At 37.9% G+C, this 26,682-nt stretch overlaps 1 long non-coding RNA gene across 1 annotated transcript in view; it reads left to right on the top strand.

The window, feature by feature from the left end:
• The window catches only part of LOC144380978 (uncharacterized), a 47,419-nt gene extending 35,993 nt beyond the window's left edge, over window positions 1-11,426 (top strand). The window contains exons 2-3 of the long non-coding RNA XR_013445353.1: window positions 2,270-2,306; window positions 10,341-11,426. This is a non-coding gene — a long non-coding RNA (uncharacterized LOC144380978). The remainder of the gene's footprint in view (window positions 1-2,269; window positions 2,307-10,340) is intronic.
• The last annotated feature ends 15,256 nt before the right edge of the window (window positions 11,427-26,682 follow it).

Here is a 26,682-nt window from a genome sequence, read left to right as displayed (position 1 = left end):
ACTGCTGTTTTCACTGTTCTATTGTTTTTTGTTTCTATATCACTTATTTCTGCTCTAATATTTATTATTTCCTTCTTCCTTCTGGCTTGGGCTTGTGTTTGTTGTTCTTTTTTTAGCTCCTTCAAGGGTAAGGTTAGGTTGGTTGAGATTTTACTGCTTTTTGAGGTAGGCCCATATGGCTATAAACTTCCATCTTAGAACCACTTTTGCTGAATCCCAACACTTCAGACCATTGTTTCATTTTCACTTGTTTCCATGTAATTTTTTTATTTCTTTGTTGATTTTTTTGTTTGACCCATTCATTGTTTAATAGTATGTTATTTAATCTCCATGTATTTGTGTTCTTTCCAGACTTTTTCTTGTGGTTAATTTCTAGTTTCATAGCATTGTGGTCAAAAAAGATGCATGATATGACTGATCTTTTTGAATTTGTTGAGACTTGTTTTGTAGCCTAATAGGTGACCTATTCTGGAGAATGTTCCATGTACACGTGAAAAGAAGGGGAATTCTGCTGTTGTAAGAAGGAATGTTCTGAAAATATCTGTTAAATCCATCTCTTCCAGTGTGTCATTCAAAGCCACGGTTTCCATATTGATGTTCTGTTTGAATGATCTGTCCATCAATGTAAGTGGGGTGTTAAAGTCTCCTACTATTATTGTATTACTGTTGATTACTTCTTTTATGCTTGTTAGTAGCTGCTTTATGTACTTGAGTGCTCCCACGTTGAGTGCATAAATATTTACAATCGTTATATCTTCTTATTGGACTGTTTCCTGTATTATTATATAGTGTCCTTCTTTGTCTCTTGTTACAGTCTTTGTCTTAAAGTCTATTTTGCCCAATACAAGTATTGCTACCCTGGCTTTCTTTTGACTTCCATTTGAATGATAAATGTTTCCCCATCCCCTCACTTTGCATCTGCACATGTCTTCAGGTCTGAACTGAATCTCTTGTAGGCAGCATTTAGATGGGTCTTGCTGTTTTTTATTCCATTCTGTCACCCTATGTCTTTTGATTGGAGCTTTTAGTCCATTTACATTCAAAGTAATTACTAATAGGTATGTATTTATTGCCATCATGTTAGCTGTTTTATGGTTGTTTTCATCGTTCTTTTCTGGTCCTCTCTTTACTCGCTCTCTTCTCTCATGGTTTGCTGACTTTCTTTAATGATATACTTGGATTCCTTTCTCTTTATTTTTTGTGTATCTATTACTGGTTTTTGATTTGTGGTTACCATTAGGTTTGTATATAATATCTTCTGCATATAGGAGTCTATATTAAAGTTGATGGTTGCATGATGTTATGAGCAACTAATGAAAACTACACCAAAAATGATGTACTATATGTTAGGTAATTGAGTTAAAAAAAAAAAAAGTTGATGGTCGCTTAAACTTGAACCCATTCTTTACTCCTCTCTTCCCCATGTTTTAGGTGTATGGTGTCATACTTTACATCCTTTTATTTTGTGAGTCCCTTGACTGATTTTTTACAGATACACTTATTTTTACTGCTTTTGTGCTTCCTACTTTTCTTACTCTTACTGACAGTCTTTTCTTTCCACTCATAGTGCCCCCCTTAACAACTCTTGTAGGGTTGGTTTAGTGGTGATGAATTCCTTTAACTTCTGATTGTTTATTAACTTTATAAGCTCTCCTTTTCTAAAGGATAGCCTTACTGGATAGAGTATTACTGTTTGCATGTATTTTTCTTTAAGCATTTTGAATATATTACGCCATTCCCTTCTGGTGTATAAAGTTTGTGCTAAAAAATCTGATAACCTTATGGGGCTCCCCTTCTATGTAACTGTCTTCTTTACTCTTGCTGCTTTTAAATTCTGTCTTGATCACTACCTTTTGCCTTTTTAATTACTAGGTGTCTTGGTATGGACCTCCTTAGATTGATTTTTGTTGGGGGATCTCTGCCTCCTGGATCTGAACTTTTGTTTTCTTTTTCCAGGTTGAGGAAGTTTTCAGAGATTATTTCTGCACATAATTTTTCTGCCCCCTTTTATCTTTCTTCTTCTTCTGGGGTCCTTAATGTGAATGTTATTATGCTGATGGAGTCACTGACTTCCCTAAGTCTATTCTCATTTTGCACAGTTTTTTTTTTTCTTTCTCACCTGTTTAACTTGATTACTTACCATTATTGTGTCCTCCAAGTCATTGATTCGTTCTTCTGCTTTCTCTAGTTTACTTACTCCACCTAGTGTATTTTTCATTTCATTTATCGTGTTCTTCAGTGATTGCTTCTTTTTTATCTCTTTGTTCAGGTTCTCACTGATGTCCTCCACTCTTTTCTCAAGTCTGGTGAGTATCTTTATGACCATTACTTTAAATTCTCTATGAGGCATATTACTTATTTCACTTAAGTCTCTTGCTTAGGTTTTGTCCTGTTCTTTCATTTGGGACATATTTCTCTGTCTCCTCATTTTGTCTAACTTTTTGTGCCTATTTCTGTGTGTTAGGAAAGTCAGCTACATCTCCTGATCCTAAAAGTAGTTGCCTTGTGAAGATGAGGTCTTATAGTGCCATGCAGTGCAGTGTCTCCTGTTTACTGGAGTCTGGCATTTCAGGGGTATCTCCTATGTGTGTTGCTTGAACCTTGCTGTTGTGGCTGAGTCACTTTTTCTTCAATCCAGTCATCTGTAATTGTTCTCTTATACAAATGAAGAATAAAGAACAGAAAGAATGCCTTTGATGGGATCATTAGTAGACTGGAAATGGCCAAAGAAAGAATCAGTATGGGAGTGTTGAGTCGCTATATTGTCCTCTCAAAACTAATATTACACTGTAACTGGAATTTAAAAAAAACTTTAAAAAGAAAAAAGGAAAAATACAATCAGTACGCTTGAAGATAGGTCAAGAAATAATACACTCAGAGCTAGGTCTAAGCAATGGATAATTCAGGTTTATTGAGAGCCCGTTAAGGCATCCCATCACTACCTAGTAGTAGGCTTCTAAACAAAAGTGATAGTGCAATGGAGTAAGCAAAGTTAAATTGGGCACTTAAATGCAATCATTACATAATCTCTGAGGTTTATATTAGGCATTTATAATTTTATGCAAATAACATCGTTACATTATCTCTTTTGGAGTATATTTGTATTACAAACTTTATATAATTGTGGATTTAAGTGTTGACTCCATTGAAGGAAATAACAGACTCCAGGGAGTAAATAGGAGATGGCAGGCCTTCTTATTAACCCTAGAATTACATCTCTGCCCCTACTCATAGGGCAGCCCTGCTGGGAATGTCAGGTACACTGCTCTCTAGGCATAGATGAGATCTGAGATCAAAGATAGCAGTATCGGGAAGGTGAGCAGTAGGGGAGTGTGCAAGATAAGGGGAGGCCGAGCCTTGGGGACTAAAGAACCAGGACTCCTCTGGTATCAGGACAACTTCATTAAGTTTTACATCCAAGGGCAGGAAGAACCTGGAGATAATTTCAGGGAGATTATCAGTATAAGTTCAGGGGTGAGAAAATCAAATCCTGTGTGAAAAGCTTACATAAATTTGGATTGTTCAAGCTCAGAAAATAGATGGCAATAAATATTTTTAACATCAATAAGTAAAAAGAAAATGTTGACCAGCTGGTCTTTTTCCAGATGACAGAATTCAGAAAAAGGCTTTAGAGTAAATGGAAGAGATTCAGAGTGTATATTGTTACACATTTAAATGGGCTGCCAGAGAATTGTGGAAACAGAAGCAATTCTTATTAGCTCTGGATGATTTCATCTTTTACTGAAGGCCAGAGGATATATAAACTAGATCCCAGACCTTGATTAGAAGATGTGTCTTGGCCTGCATTCTGTTAACAGTTTGCTTTTATTTCATCAAAAAAAAATTGCCAGCTATTTTATTCATCTGTCAAATGCAAATAGAGTAAAATCTCTTTCCAAAACCATTCACTTCAGTATCATTTTCATAAAGAAGCCAGTCTGTCTTAGACCCCATCCAAAGAGTATGTCAATACTGACAAACCTCTTATAATGGTTCTTATCTATTAATCATTCTCATGGCACACAATTCAAGGATGATGACACTGTGTTCCTGCACTGGAAACATCTTATTGATGTAAATAGAATCACTACTTTGCTGCCAAGCTCTTTGAAAAGAGAAAATGTTTTTTTTACCCGATAACCAGTCCCTATTTCACAGCATTTAGCTGACTTTCTAGACAAGCTTCAACTGTAATATCTCCTCAGTGTATTCAGAAGACCAATAAGCATTTATCCAGTAACTGTTGAGGATAACTCTGTTTCTTGCACAAGAGGAAGAGGAGGAAGAATATTATAGACCCGCTCAGGTTTCACTTGGTGGCTTAGTTTCTTAAGAAATTGTTCATCTTGTTTTTTGTCACTCTTCTAAAATTGTTGAAATTGGAGGGCCCATTTCAGTTAACTAAGTAATTATTTCATATAGAATCCAAGAGTTTTTCAAATTTAGTGATATTTTATTTTTATATAATACCCAAACATTAGTGTTATTAACCTCAAATCAATGTATGTGTAATAAATACATCTTAAGACTCTTAGCCAGATTTTTTTAAATCACAAATTCTGATAAAATGGACAATTGTGCAAGTTTTACAAATCTTATACTTGGCTCAAAAAAATCTATTCAACCCTTATCCTTCCACTGTAATGAGAATGATATATCAGAAGGACAGTAAAGGTGAAAGAAAATCATTAAACTTCAACATGAAGCAAAGGGTAAGATTTATGAAATATTCATAAACACTACAAGGAGCATTGACTGGGAACAAATGATGATAAGAGGCAATACCTGGAAAAAAATGTAGAAATAATTCAGGAGAACTTAATTGAATGATTGTTCTCCATTGCTATCTATAGCTATGTAGTGGCAAGTAAAGGATATTAACAGTAAATCTGGTTTTATTTACCATATTCTTAAAGACAGTCTTAAGTAGTAGGACATTGACTGCTCATAAAAAATGGGTCATGCTTTGAGAATACACAGGGACTGAGATACCTGTTAAGCTTGCTCAGATTATTTAAACCGTAGTGTTCCCCTATTGGGTAGTATAAAGATGGCAGGTATAAACAATATAGCCAATATTGCCTCTACTGAGTTACTAGATACTAACTTCAAACCTACACCTACCCAGAATACAAGAAAACAAGCATGTTTATTATAAATTGCATTCAATTCTGTTTTGTAAATACACTAGACATAAATAAAAAGTTAGCAAGCCAGAACAAAGTAACCACCTAAATCAATTCTTCCAAAGGCTATTGAACAACATAAAATAATGGCAAGTACACAATGAATGGGACACTTACTTCCTATCCTAACCCTGCTGCTCTGGGCCTCTGTTTCTTCATGACCTTTACTGGAGTTGTTATTAGACTAAGGATCCACAAAGAAACTTCAGGCTCTAAAATTCCATGGCCATAGACACTGCTGTACTAAAGTAATTAACATTTGTTCAGAGTTTTCTCATTTATAATGACCCCTTACAACAATCCTGTGAGACAAGAGTTACCCTTCCAAGTGTTCATAATAGTAAAGACTTGAACTCAAAACCAGTGAAGTCCAATCCCATGTACTTCTCAATGCCTCACTCTGCATACCTGGCATCTCTTAATAATATAGGATATGATTTCAAAGCCCTGAAGTGATCCCTAAAATGCTAACCAACAGAATGAGGGTTTGCAAACCCTTCAGGCTCTGTATATGATCAAGCCTGTAACTTTCCTGAGAGAATATAAACTTGTGGATGGAAATTCCCTCAACTTTTTTTTAATTTAAAACCCAAATTTGTCTACACTCCCCATTTCAGTAGCAATCGTATCATTCTCCTTTCTTTCACATTTTCACTTCTCAAGACACTTAACAAAATGTACCAATTCTATTTCCTTACTTTTCACCTGTTTTATTTTATTTGACAGAGGCAGACACACAGAGAGAGAGGGAACACAAGCAGGGGGGGTGGGAGAGGGAGAGGGAGAAGCAGGCTTCCCGCTGAGCAGGGAGCCCGATGCGGGACTCCATCCCAGGACCCTGGGATCATGACCTGAGCTGAAGGCAGACGCTTAACGACTGAGCCACCCAGGTGCCCCACTTTTCACCTATTTTTAAAAAATTTTACATACAATGTTACATTAGTTCAGGTATACAATTTAGTGAATTGACAACTTTATACATTACGTTCACCCCAAGTATAGACACCATCTGTCCCATTACATCTCTATTACAATACCATTGGCTGTATTTCTTATGCTGTGCTTTTTATTCCCATGACTTACTCATTCCATAACTGGAGGCCTGTACCTCCCTCTCCCCTTCCCCTACTCATCTTCTCTCTGGCAACCACTCATTATTCAACCCGTGACAATCGGGCCTCTATCCCCACTGATCTAATAAAACCTATTACATAAAGCTCACCTTTGAGCAGTTGACCCCATATTTTTATATTCATCCTTAACCTCCCTCTGAGTTTGATGACTGATTATGACTTTGCCTCAAATTTCTGATGTCCATAATCTTCCAAAACCTGGTCTTCTTCCAGTATTGTCCAAATAAATGATTGAATGCACAAGTTACACAAACCAAAAGCCTGAGAGTCATTCTTGACTTCTCACTCTGCCTCACCTCTCCTATCCAGCCATCACCAAATCCTAAAAATCTGATGAATCCATTCCCTTCTCTTTATTTTCACTATAAAAACAATGAGAAGTCTTAGCTACCATTGTCTCTTCTTTGCATTACTGCAGTGGTTACCCAATTGGTCACCTAACATCTGCTCTTAATACCATCAAACAAAAGGCCCAAGTGGTCCTTTTAAAATGCAAATATTAACTACATTACTTTTCTCAAAGTGGGACCACATTTTCCTATTGGTCTTAAGATACAAACAAATCTCCCTATTAACTACAGTGCTGCATGATTTGGCTCTTAGCCATCTCTCCAGCCTCCATTTATATCATGCTCTTTCCTCTCATCCTCTCCATTCCAACCACATTTGTCATTTTGTTGTTTGTGCCATTCTTACTCCTAGCACAGGACCTTTGTACAAGCTGTTCTTTTGTCCTGGGAAGCTCTTTCATCCTCCTCTAAGTGCTAAATACCTACATGTTTTCATCTGTCAATGATGCCATGTGCGTAGAATATTATGAAAACAATAGAGGAGACATAGAACCTCTCTCGGGAGGAAGCCAAAGACTTCCTAAAAGTCCTGGGCCTCTAGTCTGATTCACAGAGAAACGGAGTCAGGTGAAGAGGTAAGAAGAAGCATTCCTGGCAAGGGAGTACTATGGGTAATGGAACAGAGGCATTGGTGCTGTTGGTGCCAAAAGTTAAGGGAGGAGTTGAAAGAAGTTGCAGACTTAGAGGGGATCATTTCACGTGGTGCTAAAAGGGTTAAATTGTATTCAGTAGCCTATGGGGGGTGGGGGAGTCTTAGAGGGTTTTAAGAAAGGGAAAAGTATAATAGATTTGCTTTAAGTTTGGTGAGCTGCCAATAGTCACCGGTTAGTTAAAGAAGCTCAACTTAAGACTTCAGTTTACTAACATTCGGACGAAATGGTATTCCACAAGCCTAGCATGTCCGTATAACCTGAGGGCTTGTTAACACAGAGATTGCCTGCCCCTACTACCAGAGTTGAATTCACCAAATCTGGGGTGGGCTCAAGAATTTGTATTTTCTATTAGGTTTTTGGTGCTATTGATACTGTTGGTCTAGGATCTATGCTTTGAGAATCAGTGCACTAAACTCTATCACTCAATAAATTAAATATAGGGCCATTCAAAGAGATTTGAGTATAAAAAGAAAGAAAAACCTCAGGCATAGAAATGGCAAAACAATGGATAACCTAAAAATCATTTATATTTAGTTGGGGAGCATTTTTTTTCTTAGTAGCAAACATAACCTTGAGCTGCAAATTAATCTCCTTGCATTTCAATCCCTTACCTATAAAATAACAGCCATTGAACCAGATGAGCTCTAACATCTCCTCCAGTTAACAAACTTCTACAATCCTACAATTAGGCTTCTTAATTGTATTTTGCTAACATTTTTGTTACATCACTTTTTACTCCTTAAATATATGTGTGGGTACAAATAAGGAGAGAGCAGTCTAAGAGAGTCCTGGAAAGTAGTTAAGAGTTAAGACCAGGATGTTATTCATGACTGACAAAAAGAGGCTGGACCATCATATTAAACACACATGTTATGAAGGAGGGTCGTCAGTGAAATACCAAGACAAAATTATGTGATTTGCTAAAATTCTTGAATTTTGAAATATTTAAAACTCAATTTTGAGACATCCTTCTAAATGATTCTTCATCTGAAACATAATCCAACTGTTATTTTCCCTTTACCAAACATCTCAATATCCTTCTTCACCATCTTATTAGCTAAGATTCCCATGGTGAGACAAATTTTAAAGTACCACACAAATAGTAAACAACGTCCAGAGTCTATGTAGTATTACTGGGTCATTTTCTCTCCGAAAGCAACATCAAAAAATGTTGTAATAAGACTTTACATAATAGCAACTTTTTTTTTTTGCTCAATTTCACTCCTTTTAAATTGATTGTTTAAGACTATCATATTTCTTTGTTAATTTTTTATTTCTTATTAATTATGTATTGGGAATTAAGTAGTATCCAATGTTGTTATAGGTTTTGATTTTTCTGTCCTCCACATAATTAGGTGTTAATCACATTAACATTTTCAGCTAGGTTATAAACAAATGATATTAACCTTATCATCGCTCTAAAATTTGAAAAAGCTGCAGGACCAGGGAAACTCCAGTGCCGTTGGAGACTGGAACCAGAGGCCCAAGCACAATCAGTTCCCTCTCCCTTCTTCTCTGATCTGAGCTCTTCTTTGTGCAACTTCATTCTGACCTACTGCAGGAAGGCTTTCTGCATACTGTGGGAACATGGCCACAGGCTAGTTGCTAACCTAATAGGAAAAAGGGTTTTCTCCTCTAGCTCTAATCAAATGTGTAGGAATGGACCCACACTGTCCTTGGTCAGGTCATGTGCCATCTCTTGGTCCAATCACTTTAGCAAAGGTAACATAGGAATATGATTGGCCCAATCTAAGCCATATCCCACCCTTATACTGGTTAAAGTGTCCAAAGGTAGCATCCTGGTTGTACTGGAGGAGAAGTCAAAGAAACAGGATATTTTCTCAGACAAGACAGTATGTCCACTACTATTCCAGTTATTCTTGCCACGTAACAAAACATCCCAAGGATGCATAGCCAAACAGAGCAGATTTGGGCCATGAACAGTTACTCTCTGCTTATTTAGTCTGTAATGACAGAATAACAAGCCTTATCCCGAGCAGAGCGCCCTGTGGAGACCTGTGAGAAACTCTGGGCAGCAGCTCCCATGGCTATTGACTCCATGACGGTAACTTAAGAGGTCCAACAGCTTCCAGCAACAACAGTTCTGACTCTCTCCTTCCCCAGAACAGCTTCCACTTCCCTCCACACAGGCACACAGCTCAGTGAAATTCTTCCAAAGGGAGTTCACCATAGAACTGTGCTGTGCTGGCCACAACAATGCTCCAGAACCCTTTCAACGGACTTGTTCAAAATGCCCCAGGATTACATTAGCAAAGCCCGCCCATGAAAACACCTGGTGTTGCATCTTAGCTGCCTCCTCAGCATTCTCTTACTGTGTCCTGAGAGAGGTCCAGATTCAGCTCCTTCAAATCCTTAAATGCACCCAAAGGCTGGAGTGTTGGAAGTAATCCTCCACAAAAAGAATGCTGTCTGCATCCAAGTTTCCAGAAGACTCCCAAAGCGAAATTTAGGCTTCATTTGTCTCTGCATAGGCAAGTAGATTCTATTTTCCCAGCCCAAGATTAGTACATGTGATGTATTTCTGGAAGAGCATATTAGAAATTAATGCCATTCTAAAATCCCAGGATATTTTTAAACACTGTACATCCTTTAATATGCAAATATATTTAATGAAGATTGAAGGTAGCAACATAAGAGTACTTTCAAAAATGCTTCAACTCATAGCCGAAGTATTATCTTTAAATAAAAACTACCAAAGGTATCTTGCTGCTATTAACAAAAATAACAATAAAACAATAGAGAAAAAAACACTGGGAAAATTGATGACTGCCTTTGGAGATAGTGACAGACTGTGCTAAACCCAAGGACAGTGAAGGCCAACGGTACATTCATTTCTTTGATGTGTTCGGCAATGAGATCAGATAGTCAATTATTAATGGTAGTGCTGAGACGAAAGGTCTTACAATTCCTTAATGGTTATTAAGTTTTATTTGGCATCCTGTTATCTCAAGTTGATTTTGTATTGATTGCTTAGTACCTCCTATTACTCTTCTACAGATATCCATGAATTTCTGAAGAATTTCTTGATCAACATGATGGAGGAAAACATCCCCAAGTGCCTCTTTGAATATAATTTTATATCCAGTTTGTAAAATTGATGATAACAGATAGATCATCCTACAAAAAAGGCAAATCCTTCCAATCCATCTTTTAATGATGCAATATGAAGAAAGCATATTGACCTGTTAAAGACTTCTATTAACAGCAGTTAGATAATGTCATAAATGCTCTATAATACTAAAATAGTTCACCATTACTGAAATTTTTATTTTTGAATGGTCCATCTTAATCTTTATCCTTTAGTATTCATTTGATATATTGCATACCTTAATAGTTTTCAAACAGTGCTCTGATTTTTATGCTTGTTATTTGGTGCTCTTTCATTAAGAAGGCATACAACACTAGTGCTATCTCATAGTTGTGATTATATTTCTCCCATGATGAATAATATTGAACATCTTTTCATTTGTCCGACATTTGTATATCTTCTTTACCAAAACATCTGTTCAAATATTTTGTCCATTTTTTTTGTTGCATGTTTTTATTATTACTAAGTTTTGAGAGTTCCTTACTTACCATGGATACAAGTTTCAGATACGAAACTTAAAATATTTTCTCCCAGTCTGTGGCTTGTATTTTCACTCTCTTAATAGTGCCTTTGAAGAGCAGAAGTTCTTAACTTTGATAAAATTCTATCTGTATTTTCATATTGATCATACTTTTGGTGGTGTATATGAGAACGCTTTGCACTAATCCAAGGTCACAAAGTTTTTTGCCTGTTTTATGAGTTTCCGGCTATACATTTATATGATGCAAGGTAAGAATCAAAGCTCATTTCTTTCATATGACTTTCCAATTCTTCTAGTAACAATTGTTGACAATATAATCTTTGCTCCACTGAATTGCCTTTGTATCACTGAAAATTAGTTATTCATTCTAGCGTGGACCTGCTGTGGAATCCCTGTTCTGCCTTATTGACTGGTTTGTGGCCATATCACACTGGCTTGCTTATTGTAACTTCGTAGTAAGTCTTGAAGTCAGGCGGTATTAATCTTCAAATTTGTTCATCTTTTTCAAAGTTTCTTGGGCTATTCTAGTATCTTTGCATTTCCATATAGATTTTAGAATCCATTTGTAAACTTATAAAAAATATTGATAGAGATTGCATAAAACTATATTGGGAGATTGGGATTGGGAGAGAAATGGCATATTCCATCTCATGAACACAGTATAACCCTCCATTTGTTCAAGGTTTTTTAAATTTCTCTCACCAGTGATGTGTGAACTTCAAAGTATATGACAAGGGCTGTAAGAGAGGTAAAAAGAGGCAGGGTGAAAACACAAAAAAAGGGAGCACTAAGTACTGACCAGTCACATCAAGGACTTCCAGAAGGCCTGACGTACAAACTGAGTCTTCGAGGACATACGGAAATTTTCTAGTTGAACAAGAGGATGTGGGAATGGACCAAGCATGATAGGCACTGCCTAATGCTGCCAGTATTTGTACCTGTGTTCACAGTCCCAGAACTGCTAGCCAATACCTGAATTACAATGAATTAAAGGAATAAAGTCAGAGGTACAGTTAATTCATAGAGTCATGCCATGCGAAGACCAGACAAAGTGAGTTATGTGAATTCTGGTTTCATAAAAGTTCAAATAAAGAAAAATGATAGGAGAATAAAGTCCTACGTCCAGTAACAAAATAGGCATTTAAATCTAAAATAAAGCTGCACCACTGAAGTCGGAGCCATGTTCACCTTGCAAGTGACAATTCAGTTTTAGCACCAACTTCTGCCACATTGAATTAATGTTCTTAATTTGTTCTCATATGGAGTTATAGCTCTAAATACCATCTATCTATAGGCTATATCTTCCAAAAATTATATCACTACCTTAGATTTCTATTCTGATCTCCAATTTGGTATATGTCCAATAGGCACCTCAACCAGAACACTCCCAAATAACTACTTCTATTTTCTTCTCTATCTGTATCCCTCCAACCTGCTCTTCCCCAGATTTCTCCATCTCAGTAAATGGCAACTGCAACCATTTGTTTGCTCAGCCATCTGATCATCATTGAGCCTTCTCATTCACACCCATAATTAAATCCATCAGCAAATTTTCTACCTTCAGCACACACCCAGAATTTGACCACATCACACTATCTCCACTCTACCATGCTGGTCCAAGTCAGTGTTATTCCGCCACCTCCCTGTCCCTTGCCACCCCTGCAGTCTGTTCATCAGATAATCCTCAGAGTGATCTATTTAATTATGCCATGTCATGGCTCCCTTCTATTCAAAACTCTCCATTATCTTTCAGTCTGATTCAGAGTAGTGTGTATATTTTATACATATAAATTACATATATATATATATATATATATATATATATATATATATATATAGTACTCCCCGGCCCTATGTAATCTCCTTCCTGTGCTACCACACTTAGCTCTCTGAACTATGTCCTTCTACTCTCCATCATTCTCTCTGCTCTAATGCTTCAGCCCCACCATCTTCCTTAATGTTATTCAAACATACCAAACAGCTTTCCGCCTCGCTGTTTTTTTGTTCTTCACTACTTCCCTCATGTCCCTTAGGTCTCAAGGAGAACCTCCTTGGCCTTATCTAAAATTCAAATGCCTCACTCACTCCCTATCTCCCTTCTCGGCTTTGTTTTTGTAAAACTCCTGATTTCCCACATACTTTATGTATTTCTTGTCAGTCTCCCCCTGACTACTCTATGAGGACATAGATTTTTGTCTATTTTATTCACTACAGTGAAAAGTTTTTATGCAGCTTTTCATTATACACTAGCAGTTGGGAAAGCATATAATTAAAATACAATTCGAGAATTCATGAAGCCAATATTTATTGTGGCTTGAAACCAGAAGGGGGCAGCAAAGCTTCACCAGCTCAATAGGTAGCCACCATGTTGGGTCAGCAATTCAGAAGGGACAGCAGAAAATTAGACCCAGCTCACACTGAGAGTCTGAGCTGAAGAGAGTGAGGTAAGAGAGCTGGTTCCGACTGTGTCCCCACCAAGAAGTAAGGAGAGAGGTAGGAAGAGAGGAAGACAGAACTTTTCTAGAGGAATGAGACCCACACTGGGGGTCTATGGAATGAATGGCTGGGTCGATAGGGAACCAAATCAGGTGCCAGAGAATTAGGCAAAGTATCACAATAAAGTCACCCAAACCTGTTGATAGTGGGCACAAAGAGGTAACCATCTCAAATACAAGCCAATTTATCTTCGTAGCCAGAGTCTAGAGTCAAAAGGTACCTATCTCTAAAAAGACAGATGGGGAATTGTGCAGGTCCCATCATGGGTAGCACCTCTTCCCTCAGGGCCACGTTTATTTTAAACATTGAAATATTTGACATCTAATATTTTGTTAAGTAAAAATAATAGCAAGTCTTGGGTCCATGTTGCTGCAAAAGAAAACCAGATACTGATGCCTCTGCACTATCAAAACAAGTTAAAATAATTGTAGCCACAAATGGCCAGAAAAATACAGGGATTTTTCCCATTATTCACTCAGACTCTTGTCATTTACCCCCTGATAAATCCTCATTCCTCAAGGTAGGAAAAAAAAGGATACCATAGTTCCGCCAACCCTGTGTTTTCATTCTCTTCAAGTCCTTTTCCAAGTTCCTCTGTCCTCACGTTCCATTCAGCATCCTTCTGGTCTATTTTGCCTGAGTTACTCAGCTTAATATGGTAGCTATTGAGCATTTGAAATGTGGCTAGTGTGACTGAGGAACGAATTTTAAATTGTATTCCCTTTTAATTAAACTACATTTAAAAGCTCATACTTGATTCAGTTATCAGGAAACTTTTAAGTATGTTTTGAATAACTTGAGTTACATGAATCTACTTTTGACTGAAGATGATATGGAATGCAAATATATACATATTTCCAATGAAAATTTAGCATCTGAACTGAGATGTTCTACAAGTATAAAACACAAACTGAAGTTTGAAGACTTAGTACAAAAATATATAAAATATTCTATTAATACTTTTCATATTGATTGGTGAAATGATAGTATTTTAGATATATTGAGTTAATTAAAATATATTATAAAATTAATTTCATCTATTAATGTGGCTGCTAGAAAAAAATATAAATTGCACATAGGTCTTACATTTTTATTTATTTTACTTATTTGTTTTAAAGAATTTATTTATGGGGCGCCTGGGTGGCTCAGTCGTTAAGCATCTGCCTTCGGCTCAGGTCATGGTCCCAGGGTCCTGGGATCGAGCCCCACATCGGGCTCTCTGCTTGGCGGGAAGCCTGCTTCTCCCTCTCCCACTCCCCCTGCTTGTGTTCCCTCTCTCCCTGTGTCTCTCTCTGTCAAATAAATAAAATCTTAAAAAAAAAAAAAAAAAAAAAAGAATTTATTTATTAGAGAGCACACACGAGCAGTGGGGAGAAGGAGAAGCAGGCTCCCCGCTGAGCAAGGAGCCCGATGTGGGGCTGGATCCCAGGACCCTGGGATCATGACCTGAGCTGAAGGCAGATGTTTAACTGACTGAGCTACCCAGGCGTCCCAGGTCATATATTTTTATTGCACCACTCCAGTGTAGAGCCTTACTGCTGGAACTGTGGTCTGCATATCAACAATAAAAGTGTCATCTGGGAACTTCTGAGAAATGCAAAGTGAAAATCTGCATTTTAAAAAAATCCCCAAGTGACCTATTCACTCATTGAAACTTGAGATGCATTGATCTAGACTGTAGCCACCAAACCTCACTCATCCACTCTTCCTCCGTATCTCTGGCATACCTAATCTGAACTCTGCGTTCCCTCCACCTGCTACAATCATAGATTCCTGTCGTGCTGGAACTACATAATGACTGTATAGTTTCATTGCCCTGAAAGCAGAGCCTGAGACAGGGATTTCTGTTCAAGTGATTTATTCACAGAGTGAGCTCAGATAAAAGATGAGTACAAGAAGCAGAATAGGGCAGAGGAAAATAACACCATATTGTATGGGTAGAGGTTTCTGGGATGTGTCCTGCATAACTGACCACCCCAAACTTCAGGTATGCAGGCAGGCTAAAGAATGTTGTTTGTGAGAGTTGTGCTGCATATGTGACCGTGGGAGCCTCATTGGTTGACATAAGCTGGCTTCCAGGTCAGAATTTGCCCTTCTGGTCTGGACACCTAGATCTATAAATTTTGCTTTGCATCCCCTCCGGCTTCCGCCTGGGCTGGCCCCCTAGAATGGAATCCAGGGAGGGGGGAACGCAAACACACCTAGCCCAGGCTCCTTGAAGATGTAAAGACATGATAACATAGAAACGCAGCTCGCTCCAAACTGCATGTAGGCAAACAAATGTTTAACTTCAGACCCCTTCACTTACCCTATAAATACGCCCTTATGGGGATGGTCAGATGGAAGTCTCACCTGAGGGGAGGACGCTCCCCCCCAGGCCTCTGAATCAGGACTCCAGCCTGGCTGTCTCCACAGGGCTTCCCCAGCTGATGAGGTTGGATTCTTTAAGTACACTTTGATGTAACTTTGATGATTTGACATTACTCTGGCTTATTCTCCTTCACTGCTTACTATTGCCCTCATCTATGAGCAGATTTCCCTTTTTTCTTTCTGTTTCTATTAGATTTTTATAGTATCAATAAAGTGGTTTTCCCCTTTGAAACTGAGAGTACGACTGCCATTGATTGAGGATAGAAACTGCATTCTGAGAACAGTATGTCGTCCTGACTTGGTGTGATTCTCAAGCTGGTAAATCAGTTGCACCTTAAGCCATTCCTTTGCTTTATCCTGAGTCAGAAGATGAGAGAGATCCCTAAAAATTTTGCAAATGTGGGAGGCCTCTGAATCTTGGTGTAGTATATCTCTCACCCTTTGGAGCATATGAATCTTAACATGCTTGCTTCGTGTTTATCAGATCTAATTAACATATCATTGATATAGTGGATTAATGTGAAATTTAGCAGAATGATCAGATGATTAAGGTCCCTTCAAACTACATTAGAACAGAGAACAAGAGAATTAGCATAGCCCTGAGACAAGACCACATATATATTCTGTTCTCTGTCTCCTGTGAACGCACACTGCTTCTGATCCTGCTTCTGATGTGGGCCCTCCCAAAGGATATGTTCAGTTGATGGCTTTTTCGTTTTTAAAAAATAATGGAACCATTCAAGCGTTCCCACTTCTCTAAGCCTTTTGATTCCTTCCTCTACAGTTGGCCACCCCAGCTCCAACATCTGTACGTGCCTGTCATTCCAGAAATGTATTAGAATCCTCACTTACCTCTATTGCAAAGGGTTTAAATCCTTATCACAGAGGAGTGCTCCCATGTCATCAAACTGTCTCCTAGCCAGTTGATCATCCTCCCCTCGTGATTCAACATTGGGATTCATTCTCAGGCATCTCCTGTTTTGGGGTGGTATATGTTGTCTAGGAGCTGCAGCACTTTTGGCACGTAATTTCTCTGCTCTTTTGAACATACCTAGTGCTTGCCCACTTAGGATATGCTGAGATCTTATTTTCTGGTGGCCAGTATAAAACACAGGGCAGACGCTCAGAAGGGTAGGCGTTCTATAAGGCACCTGCCTCCATTGAAGTTTCTGCATCGTCTTCAAGCAAGTGGGCCTTTATCTTCAAACACAAAGAGTAAGCCAATCCTGCAGATTCAGAGCATTTAAGGGAATCCAGGAGTTCAAGTTTCTCAAAGGTTCTCATGTACATCTACCCAAATACCTGCTTCCCATGTCTCACAGTCACACTCCTATCAGGGCACTGACTTTGATGTAAAACACTTGCCAGGGTGGAGAATTCAATCTTCTGTGAATTTCAATGTTGCCAAGGAGGCCCGCTGGTCCTCACTCTTTGCTTTATAGTGTTGATTAATAGAAATGTTTTGTCATCTCTCAAGCATTGATCACACTTAGAGTGACCCAATGTCAGTCCTTACAGTTCTCTCCTCACATTGCTCAACCCACTGGACATTGAACCAGGTAATAGATCCCTTTTCAGGTATATCCCATCCCACTTCACCATGGTGAACTAAGTAATGTCTTAGCAATTATTCTACTGCATATGCTAGGGACCATCAAACTCCACCTACCATCAGTGATAGTATCCTCACTGTTATCTAGCTGCAGAATAATCCAGAATGAATGAGGGAACTATCGAAATCCATCCTAAGAGTCTGCATTCTTAGAACTCAAAGATTCCAGTCTTATTCTGTTTCCCTGGAAGCAGAGCCTGAGGCAGGGATTTCTATTCAAATGATTTTTAATGAGAACTTTGAGGAGAAGAAAGAGGGAAAGAAGATAAGGCTTGCTCAAATTGCACCAGAGAATTGATCCTACCCTGAGGTTTGCCTGTCTACCACATGCCAATTAGTCATTGGTTGAGGTCTCCCCTGCCTTGGGTCAGGGATTTGGGGTAGTAATTTAGACAGCCTCCCAGGCAAGGTGGCTCCCATTTCCCTGAGGATTTTCCTTTAGGGAAGAAGGCATCTTGAGTTCTATTGACATGACAACAGCTCACAGGTGAGTGGACCAGCCCGTAAAGGGGATCTGGGCAGGCACCAATAGCATTTATTACAAGGCCTTAAAAAAATACCTCCGTGATTTTTAAAATTGTTCCCCCTTTTGTATCGTATGCTCCTTTAAGAAGCCACTGGATGTTGTAAATCCTCCCCACAGAAATATACGCATGCATTCAGATACTTGCATATACTGAAAGGAGGTTGACAGATAGGTTAAGACAAAAATTTATATAACTCACCCAGAATTTATGCTGCAAGTTAGAGCAGAATGCGATGGCCAGACAACCAAAGTTATAAACACCAAAACTTTTTGATGAAAAAATGTGTATAACATATTATGCATGATCAAGGTATTAAAACAAGATAACTGAAAAGTTAACTGTTGAATAAGTTCACAGATATGTTAAAATCATTCATGAGATCCTCAATTTTTTGTATTTGAATATTGGTATTGTAACTTTAAAACAATCAAAGTTCTACTTAGAAGGAGGGGTGTTGTGCTAATGGAATTAGGGAAAAGGACAAACATTAAAGTATAAGCAGGGCTCTAAAGTGCCTTGATTTTACCAAAAGCACAAATCTTAATGGTTTTTGCTTTTATTTTCATTAATACCTAAAGTAAGAATTAAAGTTTACAAGCTCAGATATTTTAAGAATGCCCATAAGTTTTATATCCCCTGTCTTCTCATTAGTGGTGAATGTTAAAATATAAATACTATTATAAGACAAGGAAGCTTTGGTTTTTATTTTATTTTATTTTTTAGGCAGTGGGGGAGTGGAGGGAGAGAGACAGTGTTAAGCAGGCCCAACGCCCAGCATGAAACTCAACACAGGGCTGGATCTCACAACCCTGAGATCATGACCTGAGCTGAAATCAAGAGTTGGACACTTAACCAACTGAGCCACCCAGTGCCCCAAGGAAGCTTGGGTTTTTAAAAAGTTTTTAAACAGGTTTTATTCTGTGTTAGAGTATTTTTTATAATGAAAGGCTATTGACTAGTCCTTTAAAAATGGTTTTTGGATGTTAACTTGCTACTTTAGGAGTTAATGGGGGAAGATAGAGAAAACACACATTATATTCCTAAAATATGGCTAATTTCAGTGACAAATTGAGCTCTTCGGGATCGTAACATTTCTAGTGTGATGTTTGACCTCAAAGTAAATAATTACCTGTTTTTAATAGGTAATACGGATTTGGGAAGAGGTGATAGTTATAGTTTCAGAATGGTGATTGAGACCCAGGAAAAAATGGTTCTAGTTCTGGCATTTAAAATTATAAGCTTTGGCTACCTATAAAAAACATACCTAGTGACAATATTTACATGCATGTTATACACACACACTTGACTCTTGTTGTTTTTTGTATCCTTACATACCTCACGCCTGCCCTGAGGTCTTTAAATTTTACCTTTGAGGATGCCCAAGTGGGTAATAGGGTAAAGGCTCTATTTTCTCTAGTACTTTTCAGAAATGACCTCCAACACAAGCCTGTCCTGCTGAAGGATGCTCTTGGGAGGCTGACCATCACATCATTCTGTTTTGCAACAAATACTTATGAATGTTCCTGGGTTATTCTCCCCCAGTTACCTCTATTTGGTGAGCAGACAGGCCCAGAACACTAGGAAGCAGAGTTTTTGTGTTGGAGGAATTCTTACTCTGCACCAGTGACATCATCCATAGCTAAAGTCTCCATGGGGAACTCTCTGATTTTAGGAAACTATTGTAGCATCTGGGTGGGCTCTGTGTTAACTCCTTTTTTTTCTAGATACTTTGCATCTTAAGTAAATGTACATCCTCTAAATGTGCCCATTTTATCTTTCCACCAGTTTTACAACTTTCCCATTATGGTGAATTTGCATACATAATAAGCAAGTCATAAGTTCTTAGTATTGAGCTGAATAGTAAGGAGTTAAAAAACAAAGGTATTGTTTTTTGAAAGAGCCTAGCACATGGTAATGTTTAATGAACACACTCAATATATGTTATTTTATCTCCCAGCAGTATCTCCCAATACTAGAAAATAATTGAAAATAATTTACATTTTGAAATTACAATTTTAAACATTTAGACCCAAGATAGAGACTTTGCAGTGGGCACTAACTTATTTCATCAGTCTGAACTTGATCATTTCTTTTGTCTCCAATTCCTATCATGTTTGCTTCCTTTGGGCAACATTTTCTGTTTGATTTCTTTTAATTCCCTCTCTTTGTTTGCCTTGGCTCCTCCTTGGGCTCTTTCTCAATCACAATAATAATGCAGAAATGAAAGGTTCCTGTCCTAGAACAGGCACAGCATTTGTAAGGGAATTTCTCCCTTGTGCCCCCTGCCGTAAGCAATGAGAACACCTGCAAAAAAATTAACTTGAAACTAAAAAATCTTTGCCAGTCATATTTCTAAAAGACTGAATACAAACTCTGACTCCATTTAGAAATCAAAAGTCTAGCTCCAAAGAATTACTTAGAATTATTTTATTTGGTAAACAGCTTTCAAATAAATGAATAAAAAGAATTTTTTTTAATGCTAAATATTTGCCTACTTGACTGTAACACAACTATTCCCTAAATATGGCTACATTTTTTCTAAGAAATGGTTTATAATCCTGAGATTTAATAAATAAGCACTTAAAGATGTTGATGATAAAGATTTTCTACTAAACACTGATAACTGACTTAAGCCAATTTGATCAATCCTAATTATTAGATACTTTTGGTAAATAGCAATAGTCTGGTTCAACAGAGATAAGTAAGGGCTCAGTCTCCTCCCCCGAAGTCTTGCTACCAGATGGAGTATTTCAATGAAAACAAGTCTCAGGCCAAAATTTGCCCCAGCTATAAATCCTAGAGAAAAAGTAGGCCAAAAAATAAAAATAAAAAAGAGTGACAGTGAAATAATATTCAGCCTTATAAAGGAAGGAAATTATGATATATGCTATAACATGGATAAAGCTTGAGGACATTATATTAAGTGAAATAAGCCAGTCAAGAAGATGCAAATACTGTATTATTCCACTTACACTAGGTACTCAGAGTAGTCAGAATTATAGAGATAGAAAGTTGAATGGTGATTGCAAGGGGCTGAGTGGGAAGGGGGATAATAGGGAGTTATTTAATGGGTACAGAGTTTTAGTTTGGGAAAAAGAGAAAGTTCGGGAAATGGATGGTGATGATGGTAGCACACTATTATGAATGTATTTAATACCACTGAACTGTCCACTTAAAAATCATTCCAGTGGTAAATTTTGTTATGCGTATTTTACCACAATACAAAAAAAAAAAAGGCGGGGGAAGAGAAAAAAGTGACTAACCTGTTGTGTGAACTCAATGACATCCTTGTCCTCTGTCCTTTAAAGCCCTTCATAAGAAAGATTCACCCAAGGCAGAGGCAATAATGTTCTAGTTACAGGATTCTGTCAACTTTCTGGTAAGATCAGATAACAGACACTTCCAGAAGAATCTGTACACATGACCCAGTGGAGTCCATAGGCTTAGGGTTAGGCTACTCTCAACAGCCTAGTCTCCTAGGATTCGAAGATTTTTATTAGCTATTCATGCAAGCATGGAGCTAACTGTGAAGTGTTTTTTGTTTTCGTTTTTGTTTTTTGCCAGTCTCTATACTTTGAACCACTGACAACATGAATAAAGAATCATTTCTAACATCCATGTACTAATTGTCAAAATTTTTGGTGTGGATCACTGATAAAGCTAGTCATTCTGATGGCTCTTTCAAACATCTCAGGGATATGGATTCCTTATTAATTTTCTCAGCCATTAACCAATTGTCCTAGAGTATAGATTAAAACTAGTTTGCATATTTATCACACTGTTTCTCTACTTGGAGATTAATAGCCTTACTAGTTAATGGATTGCCCTTCATTAATTTTTTTCAAATAAAACATAGGTTGTTTTAATGAAGCATTTTCTGGACATAAATTGTCTACCTGCCTTATAACCTCTCCAAATAATTCATCCCCTCCACCCCTCCTAATTTCTCAGATTTCTTACTTTCCCCTCCAGTCTAATGTTTGAGTGTTTTAGTGAATAGCCTGTATGTTAAATCCAGTCTTAGGTTCCTCCCAATACTATTCTTTTCCCTGGAGTGGCATTGAGACACTGAGAAAAAGAGCCTAACTTTTCCTTCTGTGTGGGAGGAATGAGAAAATGTTGTAAATATCTCACGTAAAAAATACTCATTGTAATTCACAATCTCCCACTGCCTTGGGAGAATGGACCCTAGTATCTGGAAGGTCCTTTGTTGGTGAGCTCTGTGAGGTGTGAAAAGTTAGAGCTAGAAACTAGAAAAATACGAAATTGCTCTATAGGAGAAACATTGAGAAGCAGAGATAGAAATTCCTGAGGAAGAAAGGGCCAGGAGCACAGACACCAGGAGGTCAGAGCTGAGGCCAGTGAGATGGGAGTGCCCAAAGAGGAGTCTAGTGATGGTGTGGCCAGAAGCAGAGACTTGGGAAGGGACAGCAGAGTCAGATTTTGAAAGAGGTATGGTGGGGGGGGGGGGGGGCTGGGCAGCGTGATCCTGCTGGCATCCACAAAACTGCAAAGATTGCAATATGCTTGGTGAGATTTGACTTCTTGTGGAAACAGAAAAGAGCTGACTGAGAAGAAGGCAGACAGCTGACCTCTGGGTTATATAGAGATGCTTAAGATGCCTTAGAATTCAGCTCTGTGTATGAAGGATTGGGATTTGGAACATCATGTAGGACAGTGGAAAAGATGGAGCCATGTTCTGCATATAACCAGGGATATTGCAGCTGGCTGATCCTGATATCTTTATACTAAGTACCGGAACAGACACACAATGAATCAATAAAAGGAATAGCCTAGATTTACCAAAAAGCAATAAACACACATGGTTGCTATGTAACATTCTTCCCTTAGTCATTTTTCAAGTAAACACTTAAAGCATTTGGTACCTTAAAAATTTATTCACTTTTCTCTACTTTTTTTAGCTACCCAATTCTATCTTTTGAGGCTATCATACCAAAAGTACACAGCAGAAATAGGAAAGACACATATACCAAGAAGAAAGAAAATAAGAAGGCACAGGGGCGGCCAAAAATGTAAAATATATGCTAATAGCCCAGAGAACACTCACAGCTTGGAGAATGCTGTTTCAAATCACAGTTAGTATCCACTTAGGATTCAAGGTTTCCAAACGGAGCTCTTGATGAGGATTTAGCACTGTCTGGTTTAATAGTCACCAAATTGGAGGATTACATGGAAAGCACATTACCAAATTTCAGAGGGCTCAGAATAGAATCAAGATTTTTGGAATTTTGGTAGATATGTATCATAAAACCAGTGTGATGATGACAAGCAATATAGTTTGCTGGTTATATGGAGACCTGTCTTTTGAGCTCCAGATCCACATTTCCATCTGCCTGCTTGTCCTTTCTTCTTCGATATCTTTATGGGCAATCTTAGGTTTCATCTATCCAAATTCACCATCTTTCTTTCTAAAGCATGAGTCTCTTAAAGTAGTCTACATTTAATTTGAATGATACTACCATCTAGCCAGTTATGCAAACCAGAAATATAATGCAGTCATCATAGGCACCAACTTTCTCTTTTGTGACAATTTCGCCTCATGATCTCTCAAAGAGGAGAGGTACTCTATTTCTTCCGCAATCCCAACATTTCTCCTCAAGGTTACTATAGTAGCCCCCCAATTGGTCTTCTCGAGTCTCTTCTTAACTCCCTCCAATTTATTCTGTACACGGTTGCCAGATGGGTATTATCAAAACACGTATCAGACACAGATGCTTGAACTCTTCAGTGGATTCTTAATGCTTCGGAAATTAAAAATATATATATATATATTTACCATAGCCAGTGAAGCCCTGCATGATCTAGCCATTTTTTATTTTGTTAGCCTCATTTTTCCTTATACTTTTATTCTCTGGCTCTGTGTCAACCCTAAGGGCTTCTTTCCAGTTTCTTGAACTGACAATTAATTCATGGTTCATTCCTAGAGCCTTTACACACTCTTTCCTTCTTCTAGAATGTTTTTAATTTCCCATTTCACCAAATTGCCCACTATATATATATTTTTTTACTTTTATCTCAGTCATCATTTTCTCAGAGAAGTTTCCCTGAGTGCCCACACTTAGTCAAATTCTCCAGGTATGGTCTCTCATACTACCTTGTACGTTCCTTACCTAGCACTTATGATTTGAATTTTACTTTTATTTGTGGGATTATTTGTTGCCTACACTAGGCTAAGACTTCCAGAAAAGCAGAAACAACTCTCATGGTATTGACCATTGGATTCCCAGTAAGTAGCGTGGTATTTGACATAGTAGGTGCCTATTAAATATATGTTTAATGAAAAAAAAAGATAAAAGGTGATAGATATACATGTATAATCCTGTATTCTGTTCTAAAATCTTAAAAAAATTGAATTTGAGTTTATAACTATTAACGAAGAGTATGGCTACAACCTTTGTCTACACCGATGGGCATATAATGCAGTGGTCAAGGGAGATGAGAGGCCTTCTGGCTGTGCACTCCCAGACTGTGTGTGTAACAACATCCCTTTGCACTGGCGGCTCCTGGAGTATGCATGTCCTCAGGTATGCACATGGCTTACCTCTTCCCTATCTGCTCAGACATCACTGTATCAGTCAGGGTCCCAACAGGAAGCAGCATACTTGGAAACAGGGTACTTCAAGGGAGGTTTATGACATGTCACCCCACCCCCACCCTCAGAACGTTTTGTTCTGCTTCCCTGCTTTACTTTCCTCCATAGCACGTTTTACTTTCTAACACACTAGTGGGTTTTACTTAGTTGTTGTCCTTCCTTGTGAGAATGTAAGCTCCACAGGGGAAGGATTTTTATCTGTTTTGTTCACTGCTGTATCTTCCCACTATAGATACACACATTTTATTGAGAGATTCTCAATAAAAATCTCTTGAGCGAATGAAGGCTCTAAATCCTGGGTTCTACATTTTTAAGAAGGGCATCAGATATTAGAGGAGAGCACTAGGATAATGAAGTGTCTGGCCTGCATGTGTCATAAATAGCTGACGGGCCTAAAAATGAAACGGCAATGGATTGCCTTCAGATCTTTAAAGGTTAACCCTATGAAACAGATATTCTATTAATATGTTCCATCAGAGGACAGAATTAAGGGCAGTGAACCAAATGTTATGAAGACTTCAGGATGATATAATAAAGAATATTTGATTAATTAGAGCTGTCTACTAACAAGACAAGGAAAATTTTGCTTTGTTCACAAGTAAATTGCTCATCATTGGAAGAGCCCTAACAGAACTGAATGGCTTTCTTCCAGGATATTATGGAAGCAATTGCTGAATTGAATGGAAAGTTTAACTAAATTTCCCATTGCAGTGCACCACATATACATTTTGGTTGAACAACTGAATGTTTATATCAATATTTGGCCGAAGTCAAGGCCAAAACTGAAAATCACCAGTGTAGAATGAATTCTTCAGTATCAGAATAAAGCTGAAAATTTATTTTAAAATATTACTGCAATGTTGGTATTAAATTATATTAATAATTTTAAAAGTCTAGTATTATAATACAATCATTAATCATTGCTTAGCACCACAGCGGCTAGGTGCTCTCTACAGTGCACATTTGTGATTCTGAATGCTCGTCTTCACTTGAGATTGGTAGAGATGCAAGATACATTTCAGCTAGCTCTGTCAGTACAAGATACTGCCATTATGTCATTAATCTTTCCTTCCTCTCTGATAGTAACCAACTAAGGTTATTCATTCTTAAGTCTCCCAACCTATGCCCTGTTAATGCTCTGGACCCAAAGATTTTTGGATGCGCTTTCACTGATAATCCCAAACGCTGAAGCCTCATTCCCTGACTGAATAAAATGCTCCCTGAGGGCAATTGTATTAACTTTTTTTGCTTCATTTCTTTCATGAACTCATTGCTTCACAAAATCACTTCAGATAATTTTTTTTTAAAGATTATTTATTTATTTGAAAGAGAGAGACAGATAATTTTTTTCATTAAACTTTGAATATAGTAACATCACAAAATAGTAACGTAATTGGTTTTCAAATAAAGATGATGTCTGTGTTACACATATGACACTCGAGTCAGCATTTGGCTTTTTGGCCCTTGAAGACTAAGGCTGAAGCTAAGTCCAGAGCTAACGCCTCTCGCTGTACGTGGATAAACACCACAGAAGTAGAATCTGCTTCATGACCCTGACTGGTATTCAGAGTGCCTTCCGGTCCTAAAATTCTAGGACTCTGTTATTTTATAGATAGGGAAACTGAGATTCAGGCAGATGAAGTGATTTGACCAGAAGCAGCACAGAGAATGAACGAGCCAGGCTGAGGTCTTGCAGCAGAGTGGCATTCATTCTGTTCCTGTGAAATATCTAATTAAGTTGCCCAATTTCATGAAGGCACTGTGTCTAGAATTTTGCCCTCTGGGTAATACTCTCAGAACAAGTCTCTAACCATAACCTTTTCTTTTCCCTTTCTTTTCTTTTCCCTTTCCTTACCTCCCTTTCCTTTCCATTCTTTCAAGAATTACTGACGTGGGCATTTTCACTTACCAGGTAGCTAACAGTAAAGTCTGCAAATGAAACTCTAAGACTGCAAATTTGTGAATTCTTCATTAAAGGACAGAAGTGGCATCCACTCTGAATAGTAACAGTTTATGGGACAGAGAGGTAAATGAAATGATTTGCTCCAATATAAATGATGCTGTTTTGGTAAATTTGTGAATGTCATGTCCTCAGTGCCTAAGACCGTAAACTTAAAAATGAGGACACACTGCAAGTTGAGCCTTTTGCAGG

The sequence above is a fragment of the Halichoerus grypus genome, chromosome 2 (assembly GCF_964656455.1).
Source record: "Halichoerus grypus chromosome 2, mHalGry1.hap1.1, whole genome shotgun sequence".
Lineage (NCBI taxonomy): Eukaryota > Metazoa > Chordata > Mammalia > Carnivora > Phocidae > Halichoerus > Halichoerus grypus.
The sequence above is the reverse complement of the archived record's forward strand: the minus strand, read 5'-3'. Positions and strand labels throughout refer to the sequence as shown.